Below are 5359 nucleotides of genomic sequence, written 5' to 3'. Positions count from 1 at the left end.
CCGGCCGCTGGTGCGTTGGTGGTTCTCGATGTCCGGGGCTGGATGCTCGGGTGGGTGCTGGCTCACCCTCGGCGGTTGCCTGGCGGGGTCCGGCACTCCTGGCTCTGTCGGGCCCTTGCTGGGGGGTGGGGGGGCCCTTGGATCTCTGGGCCCGGGGCCCGGTCTGCCCTGGTGGGGCCGGCCACCGGCAGAGCCTGCGGGCTCGTCGCCATGGCCCCCTGGGGCTCCTGCACTGTGGCTGCCGGATGGCCTCCCTCCGGAGCTCTCCTCTGCCCTTTTCTGGGTGAGGGGCTGCTATTCTCCCTGCGGTGGTCCTCTGGGGGCTCCCATGCCCTGGGGGGCCTCTGGATGTCTGGGGTCCGGGTTCACACTCAGGAGTACAAACAGGTTTTCACAGACACACACAGGTGTACAAACAGGTTCTCACAGACACATACAGGTGTACAAACAGGTTCTCACAGACACACTCAGGAGTACAAACAGGTTTTCACAGACACACACAGGTGTACAAACAGGTTCTCACAGACACATACAGGTGTACAAACAGGTTCTCACAGACACACAGGTGTACAAACAGGTTCTCACAGATACATACAGGTGTACAAACAGGTTCTCACAGACACACACAGGTGTACAAACAGGTTCTCACAGACACATACAGGTGTACAAACATGTTCTCACAGACACATACAGGTGTACAAACAGGTTCTCACAGACACACACAGGTGTACACACAGGTTCTCACAGACACATACAGGTGTACAAACAGGTTCTCACAGATACATACAGGTGTACAAACAGGTTCTCACAGACACACACAGGTGTACAAGCAGGTTCTCACAGACACATACAGGTGTACAAACAGGTTCTCACAGACACACACAGGTGTACACACAGGTTCTCACAGACACATACAGGTGTACAAACAGGTTCTCACAGACACATACAGGTGTACAAACAGGTTCTCACAGACACACAGGTGTACAAACAGGTTCTCACAGATACATACAGGTGTACAAACAGGTTCTCACAGACACACACAGGTGTACAAACAGGTTCTCACAGACACATACAGGTGTACAAACATGTTCTCACAGACACATACAGGTGTACAAACAGGTTCTCACAGACACACACAGGTGTACACACAGGTTCTCACAGACACATACAGGTGTACAAACAGGTTCTCACAGATACATACAGGTGTACAAACAGGTTCTCACAGACACACACAGGTGTACAAGCAGGTTCTCACAGACACATACAGGTGTACAAACAGGTTCTCACAGACACACACAGGTGTACACACAGGTTCTCACAGACACATACAGGTGTACAAACAGGTTCTCACAGACACATACAGGTGTACAAACAGGTTCTCACAGACACATACAGGTGTACACACAGGTTCTCACAGACACACACAGGTGTACAAACAGGTTCTCACAGACACACACAGGTGTACAAACAGGTTCTCACAGACACACACAGGAGTACACACAGGTTCTCACAGACACATACAGGTGTACACACAGGTTGTCACAGACACACACTGTCTTGTTCTGCTGTTGCTTCTGTTCATTGTGATTCGTACAGATGTTGGTTGTTGTTTTCTCTCATCAGCAGGTATTAAAGCAGATTATCTGTGTTTTTTTTCTCTTTTCTCTCCCTCTATCTCTATCTCCCCTCTTTTCCGTTTTCTTCCTTCTTTCCCTCTCTCTCCCTCTCCTGAGGAAATAAAACTAAATAAATTAATAGAAATAAAGCAGTCCTCCGCAGAGGGGGGAGGGGAAAAAAATCTTTTAACTGAACAAGTAATGTTATATTTTAGAAGATCCATTTTTCAAACTGCTTATCCTACTGGGTCGCGGGTGGTCCAGGGCCTATCCCGGAAGCAATGGGCACGAGGCAGGGAACAACCCAGGATGGGGGGCCAGCCCATCGCAGGGCACACTCACACACCATGCACTCACACACGCACTCCTATGGGCAATTTAGCAAGTCCAGTTAGCCTCAGCATGTTTTTGGACTGTGGGGGGAAACCGGAGTACCCAGAGGAAACCCCACGACGACATGGGGAGAACATGCAAACTCTGCACACATGTGTGTGAGGCAACAGTGCTAACCACTGCACCACCATGCCGCCCCCTATTTTAGAACAAATAGACTGTGATATAACAAATCATAATTATGATCCACTAAATGAAAAATAGGCCAGCTATCCCTTTCTATCCAATGATTATTGAATATAATTTCAGTCCTCCGTAAAAATATCTATTATTCCAAAGAGGACTATTGCGAGGAGCGAAATTATGTGATTACAACATTTTATAATATTGTGACACCTGTTTATGATAATTAAATAATTCAATAGGTAGTATGATAAACTCAAAATCACAAATTAAAGAAATTGAGATTACACTTTGCTTGAGGGGACACAGATACTTAGTAGTAACACCGTTACCACTGAAGTACAAATCATTAACAAATATAGTTGCTACTTGAGGTGAAAGTCATGTTTGTTGACATCAGTATTTCACTTGTGTTATTTGTTACATGTTCCTTCAGTAACTTTCATAGTAGATATAGTTCAATGATATGTTATGTCTTAGGCCTTAAGCAAGAAGAGATTATTTTAAATACTAAGTGTCTTTGCCTCATGAGAGCTGCCTGCGGTTGGTTTCGCAGACCCTGAAGAGAGATCAGACTTTGGAGAGACGAACAGCAGAGTAAGGAGGGGGATGAAGGGATTTGAAGCTGCCCCACCTGGTGCACAAAGGCCTGTAGTTATGAAGCAGTCACAGTAGGCCGTACACAATATCTTACACGGTAGTACAAATGTAGGAGTAGTTCTTATGTTAATCATATTAATCATATGTTAACCATGTACAGTATTTACAGTGATTCAATGACTATGTGTCAATCATTAATCAAAGGATAAGCAAATATTTACAGTAATTCAATGTCAATATAATCAATTTCTACAGTCAGACGGCAAACTGTAAGGTGCACACATGATGGGAGAGTTCTACAAGCTAGGAACATGTGAGGACTGGACAGGGCACACACAAGACATGTTGTTTATGGGTAAACATACATGCCACGTTCAGGAAAACAACTGACCATAACAAGAACAATACAAGGGCTATTTACAATTACACAGACACAGAGCTACATACACGAGCGCTCGCAAGGCATGCTGGGATGCACGGATCTCCCTGGTGCTACACTACACTGAATCCTGCCCATATCCCCCACCACGCGATCACGAATATTTTCAGCGGCAAAAAGTACCCATCGGCCATTCCCCCCTGTTTGAGCACCCGTCTGAAAAGCCTGTGAATGATGAAGCCTGCGCACTCATAATAAATGCCACATTTGAAGTGTCACTATTGAATACATTTACTGTCATTTTGTGGACCACGGTAAAAGAGCACTTCATACAGTCATAAAAGTGACCCTATCACAACCCTGTCCATCCAACAACCCACCAAAACTCAATCTACTGCAGACTCCTCACAAATGGTAACACAAATAAACAGTTAACACTAGAAGCAGCGTGTTGGTTTCACCTACTTATAGTGCGGCTAGGCGGTCATAAGGGCACTAGCTGTAAGTCTTTTTATAAGGACACTGTCACTGACACATAATGACCGCTAGATGGCGCTTTTTGCACCAAAGAAATAGTTTGGTTATAAGATCAGGGTGCGTTAGGCCAATGAGTCATTCATTTCCATGTTGATAGTTTCTGACTGACTCGACTGAGAAAATCATCTGAAAAAGACTAGTTTCATTTTTATTTGATTTGTTGGTTTGTTACCATTTGACTTTCCCATTTGACTTTCTTTTGTATTCAGATTCACCCACTTCAGAGAACTTGGATTTGGAAAATTTATGGTCTATAATATATGAAGACTTTGCATTCTATTTAACACTATGAGAAAATTACATAGCACAATAAATCACAACAGTAACCATTTTAAGCACCTGCAAAGGAAAGACTATATGATTATATTCCATAGACATCGATTCATTCGTTTGTTCGTTCATTCTGACAATGTTAAAACGTTAACATTAAAGCATTAAAAGTGTGGAAAGCAAGAAAGTGGCGTGTGGCTGCTCGGTGAGAACAGGATCAAAGATTTCTGTAACTGTGCTGCTTGTGACATTTGCGTAGTGAATTTCCTAACAAGCAGCTGCTTGTGATTAACAACTGATTGTTTTCCATTGAAGACCTCAGAGAAGATGTAAAACATAGTCATTCTTTTTTGGTTTATACTTTCATAAGGTTTTCGGATTTTTAAAACAGTACAGAAGCTAACAGTTGGATAACAGCTTTCCCAGTGCTTGTGAAGTTGATGCCCTTGCAGTGTAGCGTTATACTCATGGATGCAGAAGGTATAATCAAAGCTCAACACCTAGCCTGCTAAATGTGCCCTTGAGAGGTAAAGTGGGCTATCCCACAAAAACAAGGTTTTGAGAAAATGAGCTCCAAAGTTGAATTTTTGTCTAAAAATCAGTGTGCCTATACCCTACAATTGATATATATCATAGGTAGCACAGAGGTATGACTTAGATAATAACAACTTATCCAATTGAAAATATTCAATAAAAAGGGGGTAGGGGTCAAAAATGTGGGATAGCCCACTTTACCTCTCAAGGGCACAAATAGCCAAGATGCAACACCCCCTCACAGAGTAACACAGTTCATTGTTAGATGATTTGGCTGAAACTAATTCATATCACGAGTAGCCTACCACCATATATTATGAGTCTCAGCTGAAACTAATTCATATCACGAGTAGCCTACCACCCTCTATTATGAGTCTCAGCTGAAACTAATTCATATCACGAGTAGCCTACCACCCTCTATTATGAGTCTCAGCTGAAACTAATTCATATCACGAGTAGCCTACCACCCTCTATTATGAGTCTCAGCTGAAACTAATTCATATCACGAGTAGCCTACCACCCTCTATTATGAGTCTCAGCTGAAACTAATTCATATCACGAGTAGCCTACCACCCTCTATTATGAGTCTCAGCTGAAACTAATTCATATCACGAGTAGCCTACCACCCTCTATTATGAGTCTCAGCTGAAACTAATTCATATCACGAGTAGCCTACCACCCTCTATTATGAGTCTCAGCTGAAACTAATTCCACACATATAATAGAAAAATGCAGGCACAGCTTGTTAATGAATAAATATGCATTGTATTTTGTAAAAACAATGTATGTCGCAATGGATTTTTGTCCAGAAAGCTGTGTGGAAGTGTAAGCTTTTGCAATAAATAGCGTAGGGTCAGCATTTTTACCATTTATTGAAAATGAATCACAGCATGGGGCAGCATGGTGG

General features: G+C 43.2%; 1 long non-coding RNA gene across 2 annotated transcripts; it reads left to right on the top strand.

Annotated features, from left to right (window-relative positions):
• The first annotated feature begins 790 nt into the window (after nt 1-790).
• LOC125722805 (uncharacterized) lies at nt 791-1475 on the top strand. Of its 2 annotated transcripts, none has more exons than XR_007386615.1 (3): nt 791-885; nt 1012-1075; nt 1396-1475. It is a non-coding gene; the product is annotated as an uncharacterized LOC125722805 (long non-coding RNA). The 2 variants fall into 2 exon arrangements; XR_007386614.1 differs by having other exon boundaries at nt 1364-1475.
• The last annotated feature ends 3884 nt before the right edge of the window (nt 1476-5359 follow it).

This window comes from Brienomyrus brachyistius, unplaced genomic scaffold, assembly GCF_023856365.1.
Source record: "Brienomyrus brachyistius isolate T26 unplaced genomic scaffold, BBRACH_0.4 scaffold42, whole genome shotgun sequence".
In the NCBI taxonomy this organism is placed as follows: domain Eukaryota; kingdom Metazoa; phylum Chordata; class Actinopteri; order Osteoglossiformes; family Mormyridae; genus Brienomyrus; species Brienomyrus brachyistius.
This window is presented reverse-complemented; position numbering and strand designations above follow the sequence as displayed.